This window comes from Lontra canadensis, unplaced genomic scaffold (genome assembly GCF_010015895.1).
Source record: "Lontra canadensis isolate GAN:19392208 unplaced genomic scaffold, GSC_riverotter_1.0 scaffold49, whole genome shotgun sequence".
Lineage (NCBI taxonomy): Eukaryota > Metazoa > Chordata > Mammalia > Carnivora > Mustelidae > Lontra > Lontra canadensis.
In genome coordinates this window covers 9469853-9496858 of record NW_022631043.1, presented here as the reverse complement: position 1 = coordinate 9496858, position 27006 = coordinate 9469853, and the positions used below count along the sequence as shown (strand labels likewise).

At 42.8% G+C, this 27006-nt stretch overlaps 1 protein-coding gene across 5 annotated transcripts in view; it reads right to left on the bottom strand.

The window, feature by feature from the left end:
• The window catches only part of ASAP1 (ArfGAP with SH3 domain, ankyrin repeat and PH domain 1), a 348495-nt gene that overhangs the window by 177847 nt on the left and 143642 nt on the right, over window positions 1-27006 (bottom strand). The gene's annotated exons all lie outside the window — the stretch shown is intronic.

Sequence of the window (27006 nt, the reverse complement as noted above, 5' to 3'; positions counted from 1 at the left end):
CTGTGCAAAGCACTTTAGATGGAGGAGCAGATCAAATCCTCCCACTAACCTAATGTGATGGGGATGATTAGATCAGAACGTCAATGTTACAGATGAGAAAGGCTGAGTGTCTTGCCCAAAGCCACCCTGCAGATCAGGCGGAGCTGAAATCAAACCTAGACAGTCTAACTCTACAGCTGGGCCCTTAACCATTCTGTTATCTAGGCAGAAGCATCTTTCACTTGATAAAAATCTAATTTGACATTAGTAAATGAATTGCATATTGAAGGAACTCCTTTACCTCATCCTTACAGAAACAGTGAGTTTGGTGGGAGGTGGGAGCAGGGGCCAGTCCTCTTATGCCCTTCGGGTAGGATACACTTCCTTACAAGAGCAGTGAACTCAGTCGAATTTTCTCCTTGCCGAGAACCACCTCCTAAGGCATCTGTTAAAGGTGAGGCCCTCTCTCTAGAGAGACCCAGTAAGCCACTAGCTGGGAGTCTGCTGGAACAGCTATGAGAGCAGTCTCCCCCAAAACCATGGCCCTTCTATGTGATTAGTGTGGCTCTACAACACTTTGACACAGCAATACGGTAGCTCAAGTTCCAAAAGATGGCGCTCCATCCCCTGTGCCCAAGAACCTCACTTCTGGGAAAGCATCCCAGGGAGATCACTCAATAGGGGACAAGTGGCTAATGACTCAAAGAAGTGGATTACTACATTCATGGTGTCAGCCAAAATGCAGGCAATCTCTGGAGACTGATAATATTGAAATGGCTTTAGTAATTTAAGAAACAACTATGTGATGATGTTATTATATGGCCCTTAAAATAACAAACACAAAAACTATAGAGCCATATTTGTGCTAGTTGATACAGTAAAAAAGAAAAATCTGAAGTGGCAAATGTTTAAAAAAATGTAGGTGAGCAACAAAGACTGAAAAGTAGTTTGGTTACAGCAGTGGGATCATGGGTGATCTTTACTCTCCAAATATTTTTAAAAAAATCATTATTGTTGCATGGTATATTAAATTTGGGAGAAGAGGGAAGCACTCAGGCTTCTTGACAATTCTGCAGTTTAAGAATCATTTGCAGTGTCCACAAAATTCTACTACTGTTTGTTAAACCCAATGCTTTCTCCCAAAGCATTCCCCCAACAATTTTGCCAATGTTAGCGGACATTATGCAGGACAAGAGCAATATGGAGTTACTCAGCATGATTCAAGAAACCTGAGGGAGGAGAAGGGGGGAGGAGGAGAAGGAACAGTCAAAGGCACTTAAACCGCTAACAAAAAAAGTACTGTGGCTTGTACATAAAACCATTATTGGCCTCTGTGAGGCATTATCAGTCCAATAATACATTTCTGTTTTAGACTTTTAAAAAAGTGTACTTGAAACCAGCACAGGCCTTGAATTTCAAACACAGAGAACTAAAAGAATGCCGCAGAGGGAGAATTAAGGTCAACTGAAATTGGCCTTTTGTCTGGGATGCATTCTTCAGACTTAGGAAAAAGGCAGTGCTTGGTGTAGCGGTAGATGAATTTCAAAGTAAAATCCAAGGTTTTCAGCTTACAACACAGCCAGAGACAGAATGCAAGTGCACATTTCTGTGACAGTTTTCAAATAAAATAGCCACTGTGTGACCTTGACTGTACCTCTGGCTGCCAAGGAAGTGGACAAAAAACTGCCAATAGGATGTCCTGGCAATACAGGTAGCAACCGTTCAAATGGCTGTTTACATATGCTTGGAGGACAATAGCGGGAGAGAAACAAGGCTGGTAAAAACATGTGTGCCCAACGCAAAACTGCTGCTCAGGTACAGCACACCATCTACGGAAGCTCCCTCTGAGTTTCACCTAGATGTGGTGATCAACTCAGCCTTGAGGGGTGCTGGTAATTGTTTGGAGCAGCCTCTCTCTTTGGGCACTGGAGGTATCTGCTTCCTAACTACACACAGGCCTCCACCTGGATGGCAGGTGGAAGCCTCAGGGTCACTATCAGCTGAGTCCCTGTCTAGGGTGAGTAGGGCTGCTGGTGAGAAGAGCAGGCCTCTGAGCATTACCTTGATCCCAAAACCAAAGACTCCATCAAAAAGGAGAATTACAGGATGCAAACATTTTCACCAAAGTACTAGCCAATGGGATCCAACAGCACATTAAAAGAATTATTCACCATGACAAAGTGGAATTTATTCCTGGGCTGCAAGGTTGGTTCAACATCCACAAATCAATCAATGTGATACAATACATTAATTAAAAAAAAGAGCAAGAACCATATGATACTCTCAGTAGATTCTGAAAAAGCATTTGACAAAGTACAGTATCCTTTCTTGATCAAAACTCTTCACAGTGTAGGGATGGAGGGTACATACCTCAATAGCATCAAAGTCATCTATGAAAAACCCACAGCGAATATCATTCTCAATGGGGAAAAACTGAGAGCTTCTCCCCTAAGGTCAGGAACACAGCAGGGATGTACACATAGTACTTGAAGTCCTAGCCTTAACAATCAGACAACGAAAAGAAATAAAAGGTATCTGAATAGGCAAAGAAGTAGTCAAACTCTCACTCTCTGCAGATGATATGATACCTTATGTGAAAAACCCAAAAGATTCCACTCCAAAACTGCTAAAACTCATATAGGAATTCAGTAACGTGTCAGGATATAAAATCAATGCACAGAAATCAGTTGCCTTTCTATACACCAACAAGACAGAAGAAAGAGAAATTAAGTACTCAATCCCATTTACAACCGCACCCAAAACAAGAAGATACCTAGGAATATATCTAACCAAAGAGGCAATGATTCTGTAGTCAGAAAACTGTAGAATACTCATGAAAGAAATTAAAGACACAAAGAAATAGAAAAACATGCCATGCCCATGGACTGGAAGAATGAATATTATGGAAATGTCTATGCTACCTAGAGCAATCTACACATTTAATGCAATCCCTACCAAAATACCAACAACTTTTTTCAAGGAAATGTAACAAATAATCCTAAAATTTATATGGAATCAGAAAAGACCCCGAATAGCCAGAGGAATGTTGAAAAAGAAAACCAAAGCTGACCGCATCACAATTCCAGATTTCAAGCTTTATTACAAAGCTGTAATTCTTAGGACAGTATAGCACTGGCACAAAAACAGACACATAGATCAATGGAACAAAATAGAAAGCCCAGAAATGGACCCTTAACTCTATGGTCAACTAATCTTCGACAAAGCAGGAAAGAATGTCCAATGGAAAAAAGAGTCTCTTCAATAAATGGTGCTGGGAACACTGGACAGCCACATGCAAAAGAATGAAACTGGACCATTTCCTTACACCACACACAAAAATAGATTCAAAATGGATGAAAGACCTCAACGTGAGCCAGGAAACAATCAAAATCCTTGAAGAGAACAAAGGCAGCAAACTCTTCAACCTCAGCTGCAGCAACTTCTTCCTAGAAACACTGCCAAAGGCAAGGGAATCAAGGGTAAAAATGAACTACTGGGACTTCATCAAGATCAAAAGCTTTTGCACAGCAAAGGAAATAGTCAACAAAAACAAAAGACAACCGACAGAATGGGAGAAGATATTTGCAAATGACATATCAGATAAAGGGCTAGCATCCAAAATCTATAAAGAATTTATCAAACTCAACACCCAAAGAATAAATAATCCAACTAAGAAATGGGCAGAAGATATGAACAGGCATTTCTGCAAAAGAAGACATCCAAATGGCCAACAGATACATGAACAAGTGCTCAAAATCAGTCGGCATCAGGGAAATACAAATCAAAACCACAGTGAGATACCACCTCACACCAGTCAGAATGGCCAAAATTAATGTCAGGAAATGACAGGTGTTGGCGAGGATGTGCAGAAAGGGGAACCCTCTTACACTGTTGGTGGGACTGCCAGCTGGTGCAGCCACTCTGGAAAACAGTATGGAGGTTCCTCGAAATGTTGACAATAGAGCTACCCTATGACCCAGCAATTGCACTGCTGGGTATTTACCCTAAAGATACAAATGTAGTTATCTGAAGGGGCACGTGCAGCCCAATGTTTATAGCAGCAATGTACACAATAGCCAAACTATGGAAAGAGCCTAGATGTCCATCAACAGATAAATGGATAAAGAAAATGTGGTATATATATACAATGGAATATTATGCAGCATCAAAAAAACCAAAATCTAGCCATTTGCAATGACGTGGATGGAACGTGGAAATAGAGGCTATTATGCTAAATGAAATAAGTCAATCAGAGAAATGCAATTATCATACGATCTCACTGATATGAAGAAATTGAGAAACAAGATAGGGGATCACAGAGGAAGGGAGGGATAAATGAAACAAGATGAAACCAGAGAGGGAGACAAAACATAAGAGACTCAGTCTCAGGAAACAAACTGAGGGTTGCTGGAGGGGAGGGGGGTTGGAAGGATGGGAGGACCAGGTGATGGACATGGGGGAGGGTGGTGAGTGCTGTGAATTGTGTAAGACTGATGAATCACAGACCTGTACCCCTGCAAGAAATAATACATTATATGTTAATAAAATAAATCTTAAAAAAAAAAAAAAGAAGATGGGCAGACCTCTGCAGCCATCTCAGGGTAGGGTTATTTTTCATTGTTGCATCATTTGTTCTCTGGATTAGATAAGGAGGGCAAATTAGATAAAGAGTATAAATCCTAGTACTCAAGAGTTGGTATTTTGAGTCATTACCTCAAAGTTAAGTAGTTTTCAAACATCTAAGACAAAAGATCTAAACAAAGTCACTCCTCCATTGGACCTAGGCTTTCCCCTCCCATAAGATCAAACTATTTTTCAGTAAAGAGCAATAAATTCATTTCATAACCCACTCATGCACTATGATCTGCAGTCTCACTAGTATATTTCTTAAGTCCATTATACTCTAGATGCTGCCTGGTTCTGACATTCAATTCTTTGTGATCTTTAATACAGAAACAGCTCTGTGTGTAAAGTATAAGGAAATAACTTCCTTTGTTAAAAAGGTTAATTGGATAGCTAGTTTTACAACAAGTTTCCCCTACAAGTCAAAAAGCTTTTCATTTTGATATCTTGCTTTATGTGAATAAAGATATTCTTTCAACTCAAACATGGATAAAAATTAAATGGACTAGGGCAGATCTTCACCTTGTCTATTTCTTTGGGAGAAGGCAATCTGGTGTTCTCATCTGAGTTTAAAAAACAAACACACAAAACCCCTCTAAAACACAGAGTTATCTTAGGAAGGTAGTATCTGTCCAGCAGGCAGAAGCTGCTGGGAGAAACAATATTTAATTTAAAAAAATTTTTATTTGGGGACGCCTGGGTGGCTCAGTTGATTAAGCGTCTGCCTTCAGCTCAGGTCATGATCTCGGGGTGCTGGGATCGAGTCCCGCATCGGGCTCCTTGCTCAGCAGGGACTCTGCTTCTCCCTCTGCCTGCCTCTCCCCATGTTTGTGTTCCCTCTCTTTCTCTGACAAATAAATATTTTTTAAAAATTAATTTAAATTCAATTTAATTAACACATACTGTATTATGAATTCAGAGGTAGAATTCAGTGATCTCATCAGTTGCATACAACACCCAGTGCTCATCCCATCAAGTGCCCTCCTTCATGCCCATCACCCAGTTTCCCCTCCCCTCAGCAACCATCAGTTTGTTTCCTAGAGTTAAACATCAGAGAAAGACATGATTTCACTCTTATGCGGAATTTAAGAAACAAAACAAATGAAGACAAAGGAAGGGAAGGAAAAATAAAATAAGAGGAAAACAGAGGGAGACAAACAATAACAATGCTTAATTAAACAAGAGCCACCGATTTTATTCTGGGGTCTCTCTCTGCCTTTAAAAGCCATTTCTCTGTTCTTCTCAAGTTAGTATTTCCTAGTGACTGACAGTCATCTTCCTGGTTTGAAAGAGAAGTCTTTCCTATAACCAACACCCAAGGAGTCCTTCAGCTCACGGCTTCAGATGAGCCACCAACACAGAAACAAAATGCTCAACAAGCTGGTTGGCCAAAGAAATCACTGTCTCTTCCACAGGCTCCTGGGCCACCTGAGAGCAGTTTGAGGATCACACCATCCACCAGCAGGAACTGCTTTACCGTGTCCCCAGCGACACCTTCACTGACCTTCACCGCTGGCTGCCAGGAGGTTCCAACTTGTCTCACCTGCTCTGTGAGCAGCAAACCTCTTCACTGCCCAGTCCTCATTCTTCCAACTGGGGTGAGGCTGCTCTTAAGACTCAGCAGGACTAAGGACTACCTACTGACAAGTGCCCTGGACCCAGACTAAGGGGATCCTTCAGCACATGTGTTAAAGGGGCAGTTTTCCCCCTTCATACCTCATCCTCACTCTGCTCTTTTTGTTTGTTTGTTTGTTTTAAAGATTTTATTTATTTATTTGACAGAGATCACAAGTAGGCAGAGAGGCAGGCAGAGAGAGAGCAAGGGAAGCAGGCTCCCTGCTGAGCAGATTGTCCAACTCGGGGCTCGATCCCAGGACCCTGGGATCATGTCCTGAGCCGAAGGCAGAGGCTTTAACCCACTGAGCCACCCAGGCGCCCCTCTCACTCTGCTCTTTAAAGAAAAAAAAGGGGGGTAATGATATGCTATGAAGACAGTGCATTGCTTGCATACCACATAATTCCAAAGTATTTGGTCTTCTCTACCCAGAAGTTATACCTTACAGAGTTCTGGACAAAAAGAATATTTACAACCTCAAGGAGAAAGGAGTGAAGGGAACAAAATCAGTAGCATTTCTGCCATTTCCACATTCAGAGCTCAGATGCTCAGGCTATACTCATCTAACTTTGAAATTGAGCTTCCAACACCTACCAACCCACATCACCATCTTTCTTGGTTTTCTATTTTTGCATCGTTCAGAAACATGATAGAAGCCACGAGATTTTTTTTAAATGGAACTAAACAAACTACTGGATTAATCATCCACTGAGTTAAACCTGCCTTCACTACTGGGATTTCATATTTAAAAACGGTCCCCATTGAAACTACCTATTTTTTAAATGATCATCTCCACTCCTGAATTACTAAATTTAGTTTACCATTCTCCTGTCTCTTACTTACAGCAACTGTGTGTCATTTTGTCTGCTTTTCATTTTTTTTCCACTTTCTCACTTTTATAATGCATAAAATCTCTGTGGCAATAAAAACTGCACATCTTTATTCTGGAAGAAAAAAAAGCAAGAATTACTAAGTTACTAATAGGTTGAACGAGTTGATCCTTAATTACCCATTTATTTCAGGTCTAACTTTATATTCTTTATTTTGTTGTCCATCGCTTGCTTTAGTTGATTGAAGGCAGGTGCATGCTTAAGTGCTCAGGGATAGCCTCTTTCCCATATGTATAATGTGCATTATACAACCAGCTGATATATTTCAGAAGAACAACAATGACAAAAACAAGGACACCTCTGCCCAAGGAACAAATTCAGACCTTTGGTCACAGCGTGGTCTGTGTTACAGAAAAGTCTTAGAGCTCTTTCCAGATGGTGATTCATATTCAACCAAGATTTGTTAAGCTCATCTTGCTCTTCCTACCCTCAATCTTATGAGCCAAGTGCTTTACACGAATATTCTCAATCCCTAAATAGTCCTCCTGATGAAGTAATGATGCTAGATTTGTGTTACAGCAAAGAAACAGAGTTAGAAAAATTAAGTAACATGCTAAAAGTCATCTGAAAATTCAAATACCACTTTTCCATTTGTTTTCTAGGCCTGTTCATCTTCCCTGAATGTCCTTAACGTTCAGAAAATCGAACTAAAGCATAATGTGCACTGTATCCTGCTATAATAAATCTGTTTGTTCTTCAATATTGCACAGATTTTAGAACAGATATCACAAAACCTTTATATAATACCAGAGCAGTGTAAAGACAAACTGAATTCAAGGTTATAGATCACAGTAACAAGGGTCATTTATGGTGCCAGGGTTGGGAAAAGGAGGAACCTCCCCAAGACCACAGCTCTAAAAATAGTTTCCCCAAGCACATCTCTAATCTCACTAGCTTGCACAAAATTAATGATATGAAGATAAAATACAGTAAGCAAGCAGAAGACATTTGTGCAAACACTAAGGGAATCCCCACATCTATGAGGATAAATTTGAAGAGGGGAAATCTGAGTATTTTCCTTAAAAATGTGAAATTCTCAAATTTCAAGTTTCAAAAGGTGTCAGATGGAAATGCATTTATTTTGCAGTTGTGCAATCCGAGGGAGACTTTTTGTCCTTCGTTTAAATTGTTTTCTTTATCTGTGGAATATCATTACACAGAGCAAGAGTACACTACACCCATTTTCTTTGCTTTGTAATAAGCACAATATGAAATCCTAGAGCCAGAAAGAAAAAAAGTCAGTAGAGTTATAAACTTAGAAGGGATAAATACTGTCACTTTCCTTTTCAAGAATATTGCTAATAAATGTGAGTAAATTTTTCTAGTATCACTGCTTTGTTGGATCCCCGCATATTTGAGAGGAAAGTGGGAAACAAATGTTTTCTGACACATCAAGTCAGTGCTGAGTGCCAGGCGCTAGTCATGTTTCTCGTGATGCTGCAAAGGGTAACTTCACAAATGAAGCTCAAAAAAAGGGGATGGGCTCCTGGGGAAAGATATGATCCCACTGCTTATTCACCAACAGTTCTGTAGTTTCTTGGAAAAAAAAAAAAAAAAGGTTCATTTTCATGTTGTAATCATCACTCATCATTTTCAAATTAACATGAAGAAAGCCTATATTCTAAACGCCTTTCCCTTACGAAGGAGAAAAGCCAAAACATCTAAAACCCTGAAGTTCAGAGGCCCCTGCCAAGGCAGGGTCATGCCTGCTTTCCTCCACTCTGGATGTGGCCGTGCAGAAGGGAAAGGAGCAGAAGCAGAGTCGTGGGAGGGGTCCCCAGGGGCCTGCTGGGGTGGCGGCGGGGTGGACTAGAAAAACAAATCAAGTCCCAAACACTACTTTGCAGCAGAAACACGTGGGGAACTTGATATAAATGTGGAAGCCCAGCTCCTGACACCACAAGACTGTACTAAGGAGAAAAAGACAGGACCCTGGATCTGTTTCTGAACTGGCACCCCTGGGGATCCTGCTGGCACTTGGAGAACACCTTGCAGGGTCACACTGAGATCACAGTCTTCAGTGAGACAGATCACACTGCAGGAGGGCAGGGAGTGGTTTCAGCTGGCCTGTGGTGGGGCCCAGGCAGGTTTTTAAAGCTCCCCGGTGACTGCAAAATGCGTCCAGGCTTGTGCACGCTGCCCCGGATCCGGGCAGGCGGCACAGAGATGAAACTTAGCATCTTATCGGCTCTGATCACAAAGCTCATTATTCTGACCCCTAAGACTTGTTCAAAATCCCGCAGCCCCAGCACCCTCCATGGGATGAAGGAGGTGGGGCAGGTACACAACGGGGGCCTTCGAGTGAAGAGGGTTCTGGTCTTGGCTCAGCCTCTAACAGGCTCTGATGTCCTGGCAGGCCTCTATCTGTGTTGGTCCCGAGTTTCTCTGAGAAAGGGAAATGCTGCCGTAAATTCCTTTTGTGTGTAAAATGCCACGACCTGGAGCACTGACATGCGATCGTCGTTTCATTCTTCTCATGTGGATGTGCACGTCCCTGTCTGCGCAGCTTCCTCTTGGAAAGCACCATGTCAGAAAGGCAGGCCTTGAGACTCGGACAGGGAACCAGACTGCTGGGACTCTGCGGGTGCAGAGTGACCCACCCATCACCCATGTGTGGAAAATGGGCCCTGCAGCATCTTGAGCTCCTTTTAGAGAGGCCACGTCTTTACTTACTCTGTACAAAGTGGCATAGTGTTTTATGGGGCGACAGTGCAGAAATGGGGAGGTTGGGCTTTCTTTGGCAGAGAGAAGACAGTATCTCGCTGGCAGAGAACAAGGCTGTAGCACCAGGAAGCTGTGGTGTCTGGTCTAGACCCTCGCGCTGCATCACTCAGTCCATCCTCAACCATCATCCGCCTTCAAGTATACCCAAGTAAAAGGGATGCTTAACCTCCCACCTGTGCCAAAGAATATCGACGTAATACACCAACTTCTCTCTTCGCCCTATGTCCCAAAGCGTTCACGATATGCTATTTCATTTCATTCAAATCCGATCAACAGGAGTCCATTTCCTTGGGAGCAAGAGGAGCAAAAGGCAAGGTACTCCTTTTCCTTACTAGCACAGTACCAGGCACAGAGCAGATGTGTGAAGGGAACCAAATGCATCAGACACAGCTCTTAAGTCCTCCTCAACGGCCAACTATAGTCCTTACCTCCCCTGCACTTGAAGGTGGAAACAGACAATGAACCTTTCTCTTCCCCATGGTTCCCTGCCCTTAATTGGGAAGAGAGACCCCTTGGTGAGAGGCACAGGAGCACAGACTCTTCACACAATTGCGGCGTGTTAAGATACTGTGTACTTTGTCTCTGGGTAACCTTGGGCTATTGTTTTTTAAGATTTTATTTATTTATTTGACAGACAGAGATCACAAGCAGGCAGAGAGGCAGGCAGAGAGAGAGGAGGAAGCAGGCTCCCTGCCGAGCAGAGAGCCCGATGCGGGGCTCGATCCCAGGACCCTGAGACCATGACCTGAGCCGAAGGCAGAGGCTTAACCCACTGAGCCACCCAGGCGCCCCACCTTGGGCTATTTTTAAAAAACTTTCCTAGACTCTGTGGCTTCATCTGTGAAACAGGAGGGTATAAACATAACTCCATCTAGAGGTTCAGAGAGAATGAAATCACAGAGTATACAAAGCTCCTAGCACTAAGAAGACAGTCAACAAATGGCAACTCCTTCTCCTCTTCCGAGTGCTTGGAAAGCCACAGCCGGGAGATTTCTGCATATGGAGTTAGATTTCTGGCCCCAACAGAAGAAAATAAATGGGTGAACAAATGAAGCCTGTATCAGGCTTTCTCCAGGTCATCAAGAGCTACAGAAAGCCCACTAATTCATCTATTAAAGATTCCTGGAAGGCTGCAGTAATGGCTTTGGGCCGCTACTCACTTAGGCACATTGAGACTGATGACCACAAGGTCAATACCCCTCTCTCAATTACCGGTCCCCCTGAGACATCCTGGCTTGCTTGTGTGCAGAAGCTCTCCTCATGGCCAGCACGGGAGCCAGAAAGCACTTTGGAAACATGGGAATGCACAGAGCTAAGTATTCACTCTGAGAAATAAAATGGTGACTAAAAGAACAGTATCAGAGACTACACAGATCTAACATTTGTTTCTTTGTTCTAACTTTACAACAGAAAAGGCATGTGGAAAACTACTTAAATTCCATAAATAATATACAGTGTTTTTATATAGTCCATATATATGGAACATAAATATTTTATTCCATATAAATACACATATATTCCATATACTTCAAATATATATAATATATATTTTTATATATATTCCATATACATTTATGGAATATAAAGAGTTTTAGATAACAATTCTAGAACAACTGAAAAGGGACACAGGTACTTAAAATCAAGTTAAATGTAGCTAAAGCTACATTTTACAGAAGTCAATGTCCTCATAATATCTGGGCTTCATCAGAGGCTCCAGAAACAGATTCTAAGGCAGAGTGATCAAGGAAAGAGTTAAACAAGCAAGCCTCTCTGAGGAAAAGAAAGATTCAGACTCAGGACCCTCTATGAATGAATGGATGTTCTGCACTGAAAAAAGATATAAAAAGACCCCTGAGAGCCTGGCTTCTAGGTCTGGCCCTGCTATTAATAAGGTATGGTGTCCTAGGCACAGCACACCCCCAGAGCCCAGCTCCTCATCCCTTAAAACGAACAAACAAACAAATAAACAAACAAACAGAAAAGAACAAGGTTAGGGTAGGGGAGGGATCAAAGGGCATAAACTCCCAGTTGTAAGATGACTAAGTTCTGGGGCTGTAATGTACAGCATGGTGTCTGTAGTTAATAATACTGACCTGTCGATCTGAAAGTTGCTAAGAAAGTAGATTTTAAAAGTTCTCACCACACACATACACACACAAACACAAACACACACACACACAAACACACACAAAACTGTAACTGTGTGAGGTGATGGATGTGTTAACTAACCTTAGTGTGGCGATCATGATATAAAATCACTGTGTTGTACACCTTCAACTTATCCAGTGTTATGTGTCAATTTCATCTCAATAAAGCAGGGGTGGGGGTGAGGGAAGTCCTCAGAAAACAAAGGTGGGGTACTGTGCTGCCACAGAGGTTAACAACAATCTTCTCTATTTCTGTGACAAAATTGATAAAGCAACTTCACGTACGTTCCACGTTATTCCTGTGAGAAAAGCTGTATTGGCCCCCATTTTACAAAGAAGGAAGCTGAACCCAGAAAGGCTGAATGACTTGCCCCAGATCATATAATAAGAGGGCTGGAACTCATAAGTGTTTTTAAAAAAATATTTTATTTATTTGAGAGAGAGAGACAATGAGATAGAGTATGAGCAAGGAGAAGGTCAGAGAGAGAAGCAGACTCCCTGCAGAGCCCGGAGCCTGATGCAGGACTCGATCCCGGGACTCTAGGATCATGACCTGAGCTGAAGGCAGTCACTCAACCAACTGAGCCACCCAGGCGCCCAAGGAAATCATAACTCTTAATTAAAACTTGGGGTCTTATCTGCTATACCCCATCATGAAATACAAAGGGTGGACTGGCTAAGACATCAGATGCTCCCCATTGCTGACAGGCATGCTGAAGATGAAAAAAAGCCGGCATGAGAGTCCTGGACAGATCCACCACAGGGCCTCCTGGGACAGCAGCCCCGCACAGCTGGGGTGAGCACCTGACCTAAATTCTTACCAAGTGGAGGTTAAGTGTGATTTGCAAGCCCAACCCAAACTGAGAAAAAGAATACGGCACTTGTATATGGGAGCCAAAAATGGAAAGGTGCACGCTCAGGAAAAAGGTCTGTGGCATCATGAGTGACCTTCAACCACAAGGCAGAAATGGGAGTCAAGGGAAGGCAAGCAGCCAAAGCAGAGGCATGGTAGCTCATGGATGGTGCCAGAAGGGCTGTGGCAGGGAAAGGAACTAAACGAGTCAGTGTAGAGGGTGGAAGGACTTACTTGGCCTGCTACTGAGGGAGGACTGTCCCGAGGGTAGAAAGAATCTTCCCAACTCCTCACCATTGTGAGGCCCAACTGGTTAATGGGGTCCGGTCAATGGGGCACCGGACACACCAGACTCACCTGTGAGTGCTCTTCTATGCAGAAACCGGGACCCCACACCAACCTGTCCAGATGAGAACCTCCAGGAGGGAAGAATTCCAATACATGCTCTGGCTGAGGACCTTAGGCCCTGGGAACCTGAATAAGACTAAGAAAGCCACCGCCCCACAAGATCAAGGCTCAAGAGGAACTGTGCTGTCTCTGGGTCATGCAGCCCGGCCCCTCACCTCCCAGGTGACGAATACTCCTTTTAGCAAGGACGGAAGGAGATCATGGCGTCATGTCCACTGTCAACAAGGGAAACACATCAGTGACCATAAACCATGCTAGCTCTCTATGTCCAGTGAGTTTAAGACAACAAGAAAGATAAAAGCAAAGTTGAGTTGAGGTCAAAGAACCAGAAAATTCAACTCAATACAACAAAAACAAATTCAGAGTATCAATTCCATTTCTGCCACATGGAAAAATGTTTAGACAATCCCGTCTTTAAAAATATAAGCAAAACCAAAAAATTTTAAAGCCAGAAAGGCAGCAGAAAGTAAGCAACAGGATACTTAAGCGTTCTCACGACAGAAATCCAAAATTGGGTGTCACAGTACTCAAAATCTGACAACACAGCATCAGAAAGGAGAATCTGATGGGTGGGAATAAAGGAAGTACAGATATAGAAATGGTTTTCAAATGCTTTAGAAAACATCACAAAAGGCAGCCATTAGCTCACATTTGGAAATGATTTCTGTGAGATTTTTCACAGGAGTTTCCAAATTTGTCCCCCGATTACATAAATGTCGTCTTCGGCTCTGAACGTGTCTGCTGCCTGAGAGCTACAGGCATCTGTGCGCCCAACTTGCTGGAATGGGCAGGCCAGCTCTCTGCCTACAAAAGGCATTCACGGAGATGTCAAGAGTGCAGGAAGCCTGCCCCATCGGGGTGGAGCTCAACTGGGCAAAAAAGGGTACTCTAACCAAGGAAAGGAAGAAATATCAGGAGGCTGAACATTTATTTTCCGTGGGCTGAAGAAAATTCAAGGACCATGTTCAAAATAACATATGTAAATCAGCACTAACATCCTATGACTGTGGACTCCTCAATTCTGTACGATATTAAGTAGACAGTAAGAAGGGAACTAGCACAGCAAATAATTACTAGGCAGTGTTATGCACGTTTGTCAGCGTAGTTACATAAGCATTTCCAAAAGAAAGGAGTCCAGATCCTAAGACTGGATCTAGCCAACCACAGAAAGCTGCAGCCACATTCCATATTCTAGACATATTTTATTATTTTAGAGGGGTGTGGCAGGTGGGATCCACCATTCCTAGGCTAAATGGAAAAAGAAAACATGACCCTCTCCAAAAAACAAACCCACATATTTTTGCTGACATCAACAACGTCAGAGTGGAAACAAAGAAATAAACCAGAGACCCATCGGCTTCTGTTTCATTACAAACACATGAAGACAATATCTGCCAATGAGAAAACATTCTTCTTTCTTTGCAAATGTCTTCCATGCAAATAATGTTTCTTTTGTCTTTTCTTTCTTTTTAATACATACCACCAGGTTCACTAGCTGGGGAATACACATATTCAAGATAAAGGACAAAAATAACCCAAATAATTCCTTGGGTAGCTAATCCACACGCAATAGATATCCTTGTTAAATCTAAGTCTAACGCAGGGTGGACGGCAGGAGAAGCCACTGCTGCTTTTGGACCACCCAACATCCTTTGACCCCACCCACGAACCATGCTGGGGACACAACCGAACTCAAGGAGACAAACAAGGCAGGAGCCATCAAATGCATTTCACAGATGAGAAAGCCGAAGTTAGGGGAGTTTTAGAAGTTCACACAGCTAATAAGGACAACAGATGCTGGTTTCTGACTCTTAGTCTGCCTGCCTGTCAGGTAAAAGCAAACCCCCCAAACCTCCAGCACTTTCATTCTCTATGAGACTGCGAGAGAAAAAAAAAAATTAACAGAAGTACAGAAATCCTACACTTTCCTCTGAACTTTGTGGTTGCTTTAACCCGGAAATACGTTGGGGAAGCAAAGTAAATTACTCTTTTCTCAAGTAAGGTCTGAATCATACACCAGTGTTAGGGGTTCTGAAGTTACCCACACCTTCTGCCACAATCTGCTTCTCTGCATGATGGATCGGCCGGTCACAGGGAGCCCTGAACATGAAAACCAGGAAACAGGAGGACCTGGCTCATGCCACAGTGCAAGTGAATGGCAGGTGTTAGAAAACCACTTCTGCAGAGATATGCAACCATATTTTTTAAATGGGGGTGGGGATGCCCCATTTCATAGGAACACAATTTTAAAAGCAGCATCGTGTGGGGAAAACAGATCTGCTTTCGAAACTGAGCATACGGGGCTCACCAGCTTGGCTGCTTACTAGCTGTGCGCGCTTGAGCAATACACGAACCTCTCGGCCTTCGTTCCCTCATCTAAAAAATAAACAGATTTGACTACATGATTTCTAGGTCTTTAACTCTAAAAATATTCACTAATTTCTAGATGAGAGATCAGAAAGAGTAAAAGATAAAGTAGTGGAGAAAGAGAGAGAAGTGAGACCAGTGAGGAAGGGCGGACGGTGCTAAGTTGGGGAGCTGGTCTACTGAGTAGTCTGGGGCATCCACAGCCAAGAGTGACCCTGCTGTGTGTGGAACCTACCGCCCCCCCCTTGAACTAATAACCACTTCCAAACCTGAGGCTAAAAAAGAGATCAGATCTAACTGAGTCAACATTGATTATGAACCGGACTAGAAACCTGGGTCTGGATCTCAGAGTACCTTTCTGCTCTTACAGAATTTCTCAAACTGCCACCCAAACACTCATTTTATGTTGTCATCACCGAGAGAGAGGCAGGGCAGATGTTCTTGCCTTCGTTTTGCCGATAAGGAAACGATGGTTCAGAGGGATCAAAGGGCCTTAAAAGAAGGTCGAAACACCAGTGAACAGTGCAATTGGACTCGAACAAGGTATATTTTACCCATACCCTTTCTACTATTCCTTGTCCCTTTCCAAAACCTTTATTCCTCATCTATGGATATCAGAGAAATCCATCCTCATAAAACCGGTGACTGACCTCTGGCCTAGAATACAAATTTAGAAGAGCAGTGTGCTATGTATTCATTGTGATTATATTTCCCTGAAGCCCTGAGCGTGTTAAAGGGATCGAGTCTAACTGTGATAATGGTTACAGCATTTTTGACAGCTAAGTCTTCACAAATCAGCATTAGTGCTGGACAGAATTCTCGCCATACAGTCTCCTGTGACAGACAGGAGCCAATCATGTCAGGACCACGAGTATCAGGACTAGACTGTTCTTAGAGCATGACTCATGCAATATAATTTAGTCACTACAATGAACACTTCCAGCTTCGAGCCGTAGAGTTATTTATCCAAGACAATAAAAGACAATAGAAAAGTGGGAGAGAGGTACATAAACACTCACAAGACATTCTGTTTAAGAACAAAAATTTGTAATGAAATAATAAAAATTATTCTGTTACTTAAAATTCAGAACAATTATTTATCAGGAGCTGGGCAGAGTATCAAAAGTGAATTTAATTTTTGACATTAGAATTCAACCATATTTCAATTTTTATTGAAATTCACAAACAAACAAGGAGATGTGAATGTCAGTCTACTTAGGCAGTAATAGCATCATTCCACTTAAAGTAACCCCAAAACACATGCAGTGTAACAGTCACTGGTTTGTCTAAGAATGGCTGAAAGAATGTATTTATAGAATCACTTTTTTCAAATAACATATAACAAACAAATGTTATTTTTCCAAATAACAGGTAGGTTTTGACTATGTATGTATGTGTATAGACACAGAAAATGTATCATACTTGGTGTGGCATTGTTGGATGGGAGAACAGAGGTTTGGGGTCAGACAAACCTGAGGCGTAAGACATTGGAGAGGTTATTTTATCTCATTGACTCAATAACCTTGTTGTAAAACCGGGAGTGATATGCAGCCCAGAAGGCTGCTGGAAGGAATAAATAAGCCTGGCACTAAATAAAAGGTAGCTGGCAGTATCAGAGCCCCGCAGACCCACAGAAACAATGATTCCCTACCATTTATGGCTTGTCCTCCTGCTTTTAAGTTTTTACAAATCTCTTACGGTCAATGCCATCACAACTGCTAGAATTTTTCTACAGAAAGACTGATGTATACTTATTAACTGGGCATGAAACTTGACATTTGGGGGAAGAGAGACCTTCTTTGGTTCTTGATTTCTTAACTACGCCAGAGCTTTCTGAGAACAGAGGCTTTGATCTCAAAGTCTGGGGACTATGATGCTACAACTAATGTCCTAGTTCAGTTTTTCAGACTGGAATATTTATCAAAAGTTAGTTTTGTTTTGTTTTGTTTTTAAAGCAACTTCACTCATTCTGTTTTGAGACTCATCTACACAATATGTAGGAGACCCAGGAATCAAGATCAGAGCTAGGGCACACGTTAGCTCATTTTCCTCTAAGAGACTCTGCATCTTATACATGTTCTACATTTGGCGGTATGGGTTAATTATAACCCAATTTGCTTTGATCACACTATCAACACAGAAGTATCTAAGACTCTGCAATGATCCAGCATTCCAGGAATTCAATAATCTATCTGGCAAATAATCATTTCTCTACTCATTGTACCAAACAAGGAAAAAATAAGAAACAAACAAAATGATATTGCAAGTCCATATTTTAGATGTCTTGTCAAAACTATAAATTTCATTTGTATTTGTGTATCTGTCCTTCCTTTTTGAAAAATGGCTTAATTATTATAAGTCTACTTGCAAAGACAACTGAATCAAAACATTTTAAGAATCCTGTCTGAAACTGCTTAAGGTCTACCAACTGCAATCCAGCGGATACCATCATCGTTCCGCATGGAGATCCATTACCCATCCTGATTCGTGAATGTAATTATGAGCACTTAATAAGATCCCTTTGGCAATTTGAAAGGCTAAATATTTTAAGTGCCTTTCCCCTTTCTATAATACAAATGGCTACCCAAAGAGAAAAAAAAATTATTTCCAAATAGGACAACATGAGAATTTAACTAGAAATAGGCAATAAATAAATAAGTAAAATATACAAATAAGCTGAAGGAAAAATGAAACATGTTTACTTTCTTTTTCTTTATTAGACACTTCCTGAGTGCCTGCCTTGTTTTAGGTACCGAGAGTACAAAAGTAAGTAAACACATTCCCTGACCTCAGTAAGTTCACAGACAGGAAAGCAAAGGCATAGCACTGATCACAGGAGTGCAGAGCTGTATGCTTGTAGGAGGGCAAGTTTACCAGGGTGGTGAGAGCCTCAGATTTGGTTTCAAACCACTTGTTAGGAAACTTCTCCCTTCTTGCCTCAGTTCCTCTCTCTGTTGAACAGGATAAGAGTTGCCACCTCAACAAGACTATTACAATGATCAAATGAAATAATGTGTGCACAGGCACTTAACAGGAGAACAGGAAGTGCTCAAGAAATGCCATGGGGATGCAGCAGAGACACATTTAAATGGAACCAGAGAACTTCCTGGACAAGCTGATGCTGGCACAGAGACCTAAAGACAAAAAAGAAGTCTCCTTCTCTATCTCTCTCCAGTACTCCCTCTTCCAGTTGGGACTCACCCTCCATGGCTCTATGCTCTGGCCTCCTACCCTCAGACACACGCAAGTATGTGACATGGAATCTGCCCATGGCCGTATTAAGGTGCAAATGTTTTCAAATGCTGCTAATGCCAGGTGGGGTATATTAAATAAGAAAAAAAAATAAAGTTCTGTCATGTGTATATAAACCCTAACATTCAAGCTAAAATATCAAAAGTAATATCGTACTTCAATTTGTAGAAGAGGTACCCATCAAAGTATGGACACTCTTGGGGAAATTATATTTTAAAAAAAGCTTCTATCCCTATTCTCACCAAAAAACTCACACAAATAATTTGAAAACCGAAAGAGGGTAGGGGTAGAGAGTGATACAGACTGGAAACCAAGGGGTCACAAATGCAGATGCTTCCTGGAGCCTGTTAGATAATGTTACTAAGACATATTATCAGAGCTTAAGAAGGTCTGTCACAGGGGGAGGGTATGACTAGGGCAACGTGGGAACAATATTCACCACTTATGAAAGGTAACTACGAGGTTAAGAGAGTCATGTTGTCATCAAATTGTCTGATTTTTCAAAACAAACCGGACACCCACTATCTCTGTGAAGTTTCTTGACACTTAAATGACAGCAACCAGGTCAAATGTGGTTGAACACATGGAACTTCTATGGGCTGGACGTGGCTGGGGGCACTGGTTTGTGAGCTCTGCAGTGACTACCATAGCAAAGAAGGAAACTATGTCCACATAGCCTGGAGTAGTCAGGACCACTCTACAGAGAACACAGATCTGGGAGCAGCTCTCACGGATGGCAAGAAGGGGGAGGCCGGAGAAGAATGGAAAGGCCAAGTGAAGGCCAGGAGGTCAGAACAGTGTTTGGGAGCGGAGACAGGAGAGAGCCTGATAACAACAGCAAGTCACGGGTGCTTCTGGATACAGACGGAAGGGTCAGATAGTAGAGGTCTGAAAATCAGGTGAAAGAATTCAGATCTGGTTTGATGACAGAATCCTGTCAGTAGATGCCTAAATAGAAAAGCCAGGATAATAAACTCCTGGGGTTTAAAAATGAGGGCTTAAAAAACGTGCCACGTGTGAAGGGAAGCCCATGTCTGGATAGAAGGCAAAGTCTTCATGAGCACATTAGTTTGAAGAGCTTCGAGACGAGCAGTCAGACACCTCCAGTGTAGGAAATCACCAGAAACAAGAAGGAACTCATGGACAGCCCACAAGTGGACATTTCACCAACCATGGAAGCTCCCTCATGAGGGAATGAGGATATGACCAGGTTTGCTCTCACCACCACCACATCCTCCCTAAATCCCCAGTTCACTGGCATGGAGGGCAGACATCCTCATGGAAAGGACCCATTCCCAGAAACAGACAGAAGTGGCCAATCAGACATGCAGCACTTCTTGAAAGTTTGGGGGCAACTTAAAGAGTGCCTTTTAAAAAAATTTCTGGGGGCGCCTGAGTGGCTCAGTTGTTAAGTGTCTGCCTTTGGCTCACATCATGATCCCAGGATCCTTGGATCGAGCCCCACATTGGGCTGTCTACTTGGCGGGAAGCCTGCTTCTCCCTCTCCCACTCCCGTTGCTTGCATTTTCTCTTGCGGTGTCTCTGTCAAATAAATAAATAAAACCTTAAAAAAAAATTCTGTACACAAAACTAAGAAACTCAGTAATTATAATCCCAGATCTCAATACTGGGGCAACGGGAAATGAATACTAGGCAAACAAGCGCTCTAAAAATAGCCAGATCCCATAAATTGGATATATAACTGGATTAAAGTGATTACATCCACTGTGATTCAACCCACAGGGTGTGAGGCTCAACTGAAGGCTAGAAAGGTAAAAACAGTAGCCAAACTGCGGTAACTACACTTTTTCTGTGGAGGTGATAGGGAGCCCAAGAAAGATTTTAAGCAGGGTGAGCTGTATTTATGAAGAGTAAGTGCTAAGGGGGCTGAGCTGAGAATAAAAGGGAATGGACCAGGGTACAGCTGGGAATTATGAAGACAAGTATCACCACTCATCGAGACCAATGGTGGCTTCTACTTATGTCTGGGAATCACTGATAATGAACCACGGGGCCACACGTGCACTGACTGTGATGGTAAGATGCAGTCGGTGGGGGCGAAAGGTCATTTAGCAACGCAGTGCTAAGTATCTCAGTGGGCACAGACAGAGCAGGTCAGCTTCGCAAAAGAAGTCGTTTTTCCTGACATCCCCTCCGTCCACAAGGAAACATGAGGAGTCATCAGTCTCCTCAGGAGATAATGAAACTGCTTGCTCCTTTCTATGTCCTCTTCCCGCTCATCCTAAGTGGATGGCTGCCCACAATGCTTGGGCCTGATGCCAGTGAAAGAGGAACTGGAAACCTCCCTGCCCCGCACTCAACTCATGGCCCGTGAAAGTCAAGACCTGTAGCTAACAATGATGGTCCTGGTGGTTCCTTAACACCAGAGTCTTCCTTGACTACAAATCTAGAGTGAATTACTTCAGGGAACACTAGACCAACAAGAAAAGGAAGGCCTGGCAACCCACACTCACTTCTTCACAGGAAGCATGAAGAGAAAGGATTAGCAAAAAAAGAAAAAAAAATACTAGGACATACTAGTAATGACTTTAAATAGTCTACCTTCCTTATGGAATTTCCAGAAACACACACAAATAAAAATGTGGTACTTGAGGAGTTAACCATTAAGTTAAAAAGAGAGAGAGAGAGAGAGAAAGAAAAAGAAAAAGGAAAAGGAAAAGAAAAAGAAAAAGAAAAAAAAAAAAAAGGCTTGGTGCCAACCTGTGAACACTAGTGAACATGGAATCTCATGAATGAAGAGAATTTTATGTCGGTCAAAACAAAATGATCTTATCACTAGAATCATTTTTGGTGGTCTAAATAAAACCAAGGAAAAATGTAATTATAATCATATTCATCCATTCAAGACAAGCTTTAAAAATTTTTTTTGTTTTAATTACTGAAATGGAAAGAGTCCTCATATGTGCAGCAGCTAAAATACCCAGTCAATGGTAACCCTGGTTTCTTTGGAAAATAAAACAAATACAACAGGTTGGTTTTGTTTTTCTGAAAGTTCTGGGAAGACACCCATGATCAGTGTCAATCTGGCTTTAAGATACAGTTGGAATAGAAGCTGGTATTATTTTTTGTGTTCCACAGGCAACAGCCAGATTTTCTTCAAGAACACGAAATGTTTTTTTTTTTGTGCATATTACACTGGAAGGTTTGCTGCCTCTGGTTTCTGTTGTAACAGTATTGTTTTAACCCTGCTGAGAAAAGCCACCCATAGTGCTTCACTGATGAACTAAAAATAAACAAAAAATAAGTAGGTAAGGTCTTAATGGCAGATATAATAAATACTTCGGCGCCTGTCCTCCATTAGAAAATACAACTGATTTCTGAAATATCTATTCTTCTTAGCCACCAGTTAGAGACAGCCTAGTGGTGCCAGGTCTGGGACTGGGAGAGAACGTGTGTTGTCTCCGTTAAGCCTCACAAGAGACTTGCCAGGAAGAATGACGATCTCTATTTCCCAGACAAGGAAAACAAGGCTTGGAGAAGCAGTGTTTTGGCTCCGTGTCTCAGAGCAAGTTTTGGAAACCAGAATGGCGTGTGGTACGGTGTACCACCTCCTGTCCAACGCTAATGATGAGCTTTGGAAAAAATGGGACCATGATAAAAAGCTGCTATAAAATGAATTGACAAAATTACTCTCAGTTAACTAAAAACAAAGTTGGCATTCGTTTTGTTGACGTTTATGTCACCATTTTAAAGAGATTCTATTTCCAGTGTTAAGCCCATCACTTAGTTTGATATTAAACATTGATTCTCAGTGTTAAGCCCATCTCTTAGTTTGATATTTAAAAATAAAAAATAACATTCACAAAACTGAGAGTGAGCAGGTGGGAGAATGCCTTCGAGTACTGAGGTGATGTGGATACAGATGATGTCCAGGGCCAGAACCCCTGAGGTTTTCACCCCCTTAGCAAGAGCCTTCCCACTGTGTGGGGTAAACTGAGGGCTGCTGCAAGGGCTTACGACAGGAGTTTGCGTGGGAAAAGCACTCAGTGTCTGCCTGAGTCAGCACCCCAGTCAGAGCGCAGGAAGCCACTGCCGTCACCCGTATGCTTCTAGCTACACTGGGACTGAGGCGGCCGTTCACGGTGCAGAGTGTCGGACATGTACACGGAACTTAACAGAGCATTTGGTTGTCTGCACGAATGCACAGGGGAGCAGATGCCCCTCCTGTCTGTGCGCACATCATTAGGAAATGACAGGGAAGCAAACGACCTCGCCCTCAGGGAACGTTAACCCAGGCAACGGTTCATGAACAAGGTAAGACAGACTGATAGTGGAAGACACGCTCAGGAGGGCGCACAACTTCACGCCAACGGGAGGTGGCCCAGGAGGAAGAAGGGCTGAGGGCCCCCAGCCCAGTAATGCAGCCTGGGAACAAAGAAGAGGAACAAGGAGGAGTGTGGTGCTGAGCAGGGAACCAGAGGCTGTGAAAAATTATTTGATTCTCATCAAACAACTGACTGCATACTCACCTCCAGGAGAGGGGCTGAAACTCACAGGTGTTCGCACATTCCCTGCCCAAGGCCTGTGCCTGGACAAACACCGGACAGAGGAATGGAAGTACAGAGGGATGGAAGGACCACTTGAAGGATGGTGGGGAATAACAGGGGAACAGGCAAGGCAGGTGAGGTCACTGCAGATCAGAAAGACCTTGAACCCGTGGAACTAGCGCCAACACAGAGGAGGGCAGCATGCACCATTTGGTCAGACCCTCCCGGGATACCGCTGAGCGTCCTGTCTAGTCAATCAATCTGTCCTGTCTAGTCAATCTCTCTACCTATCTACCCATCTGTCTGTGGGGAGGGCAGTAAGATGATCTGCCGGGCAAGCCTAGTTAGGCTCCTTTTTTTAGGCCAAGGGAAACAGTGTGATAAAGCCATAAACTCTGAAGGCCGGGGACCGAAAGCCAGCACTAGCGGCAAATCACCCAAACTGTACACACTTGAGTTTCTCCTCTGCAAACAGGAATAAGGCCAATCTCACATGGTTGGTGTGCAAACTAGCAAAGCTAGATGAGGTTAGGGAACGTAACTGTGTCACAGTTTACAGAGCATTCTCACTGGGCCCTTTAATACGGGAAACTCCCATGGGGCCTGGGTTTTGTCAACTCTGTATCCCTAGCCCTCCACACTCAGCTGAGCACACAGGAGGGGCCTGGGAAAGGTTTGATAAATTGATCTGACATTTCTCTAAAATTTCACAAGTGCACTCTGTTGCCCATCAGGTCCCTGCAGCAGCCCTTCCCTCTGGCTTAGGCCCCTCTCCCTGGAATGCTAAACGAGCAGTCAATCAGATGGCAAGCAGCAGAGAGGCATCCCAAAGCCCTGTCTTCAAGTTCTGCTCCAGTCCTCCTGCAGGAGCGCACCAGGGAACCATCTCCCTCTGGGGAGCCACAGGCGTACAGATCCCTCAATCAGCACTAAATGACTCTCCTTCTAATTAAGGCAAATATGGAAAGCTTATCTCTTCAACCAAGCTGGGAACTGCTTGAGACTTTTCATCTGAAACTTTCTTTTTTAAGTAAGACTGGGACTTTTAATGTATTTTTAACCTTTTGGTTCTAGTATCTGACATCAAAGGCATCATTCCTCAATTTAGTTCCCCAATATACTCACTGAAATAATTTCATTGTTTTGCAACAGCCGCTACAGAAAAACATCCCCTGTTGGAACACCTGTTAATAAAAGGATATTTTAGAGAGTACACAGAGCCTCTATGACAGGCAGGACCTCTCTGCTAATGCTTACCAGGAAATGGTTCATCTGGGGCTGACGTGTCCTACCTGTTGTCCTGCCTTTACTGAGCTCAGCCACAATTACACTTTCGCTTTAAGCACGGGAAAGGGCATTCAGGAGGCTGCGTATCCACTCAACAGACAGGCATTAACCTTCACCTAGAGAGCCAGTTCACCCAGATTTAACCACAGGGCTTCATGGCATAGCTGAGGCAGCCTCCTTTAAGTACATACTGGGGTGCCTGGGTGACAGCATCAGCTGAGCTTTGAACTCTTGATTTCAGCTCAGGTCATGATCTCAGGATCCGGGGACCGAGCCCTGAGTCGGGCTCCAGGCTCAGAGGGGAGTCTGCTTCAAGATTCTTTCTCTCTTTGCACCCCCACCCCCGCTCTCTCTCTCTCAAATAGATAAATAAATCTTTAAAAAAGGGTGGGGGGTTTGCATACCTGAACCAGGGTTCTATAATGTCCTAGTCTAGCCTAGTCCACTTGGGATCTGTGCCTGACTTTATAAAGAACCGCCTAAGTCCTTCTGGCTACCCCTCATTCCAGCGGTGGTCTTTCCTCCCAGACTGTGGTCATGTCTGTGAGGCCCTTCAAAATGTCAAATCCCTTCCACCAATCCTGAAACTTGCTGATCTTTACCTCAGGACTATTTGCTGGCAGGTGCTCTGAACCCCACAAAACCTTGCATTTTAAATACATAGGACAATGTATATTAAATGTATACATTTAATACAGACAATGTATATTGTCTATATTGTATAGACATTGTATAGACAATGTATATTAAAATATTAAAAATACACCTTCCTTTCCTGGTGCCGAGAAGGCACAACCAATTTTAATACCCTGTCCCACCTTGCTCCGGCATGCTTTCAACCGATGACATGTACCTTGGGTTAAAGGGAGTAAGGTTTATAAGGACTCTTGATGCAGTCAATGCAGCGTTTTATGAAGACCTTTACAAATAGGAGCTACTTATCTTCTAAAACTAAAGAACATTTTGCAGGCTCAGAAACAGAAAAGAGGAGTTGCCAAGTTATCATTTCAGGAATCCAGTTATCTTGACTTTTCCCCTGGGGCTTGCCTCTGCTGCAACTAAAACTGAACCACAGATTCTTGTATGTACTCACATCCCTCTCCAGCCAGACAACGAGGGAAACTAGCATGCCCTTGGAAACATTACAGGGCACTCTCAGAATGTGAATGTCAGATTCTCCTGTTGAAAAAACTCAGAGATGAAACCAAAATTGACACCCTAAGAAAAATGATGGAGCCAGAAATAGATAGTTCCTAGAGTATATATTCCAAGTGAATTAATTCCAGAGAAAAAAATTATAAAAGACCTAGGCCAAACAGTTTTTTGTTCATCTGCTCCCTCACCTCTGCCTCCTCCTATAATTTAGGACTTACTGTCCAAATTAAGGAAAAGATCCACAAAAATACTTTGCTGTGAATTAGTGCAGTGAACAAATGAATAGGTTTCATTCACACCTTGAAAAAAGCAGCCAAAGCCCCCATTTACCTAGCAGGGGGTAAGATTCCCTCCCACTTAATTTCCAGACATAAATGAATTCATTAGGTTCCAAGTCACCGTATGTTCAAATTCTCTAAACTGTGGAAAAGCCTGGTAATTCCTGGGCTTCCTAGAATGTCACTTGTTACACTCCTCTGGTTACAAGGGGACACTGAGGAAAGATAATGTGTAAGCATTCCACATAAACTGTGGCCACGGTCCATGCTTGTTTATTCCCTGTAATGGAACAGACTACCCTCCCAAGACCCAAGTGAGACTCCCTTTCCTTAAAAACGCTTTCCCAAGAGCAACTGAGAGGAGCCAAACTAAAAATTTTATCTGCCACTTATACTTCCTGGTCCCGCCCCTTTTAGTTTCTATCAAAAAATCCACAAAGAGCAGACAATGTGGGTAGGAGGAGAAGGGCAAAAGGAGAGTCAGGACCATGCATGCAAGCATTCATACATTTAGCATATATGCAGGGCCGAAACAAGCCAGGATCTGGGGCTATAACAGTGGACAGGACTCTTCTTAGGTTGCCCAGGGAGCTTACACGCTGGCTGGGTAGGAGGGTAGTAAGTCAGGTAGTTAGGATATAGTGATCAGCTTTTTAACAGGAGCATGAGTAAAAATATGCTAAGGGACAAATAACTATCTGTCCCCTCCCCACAGTGGCGTTTTGCAGAGCAAAACCCAAAAGCCCTCTGAGCTGGGCTATAAGGGAAATGGTTTGCTGTTCCAGGCTCTAAATTAGAAACAGCCATGAAACTTTCCAAAAGTCAATTACTGCAGAATTCTATTCCTGGACCAGATTCTTCTCCACCTAAAACTGTCTCATGTACACTGTGTGCACCAACCCAAAGGCAATGGCACTGAT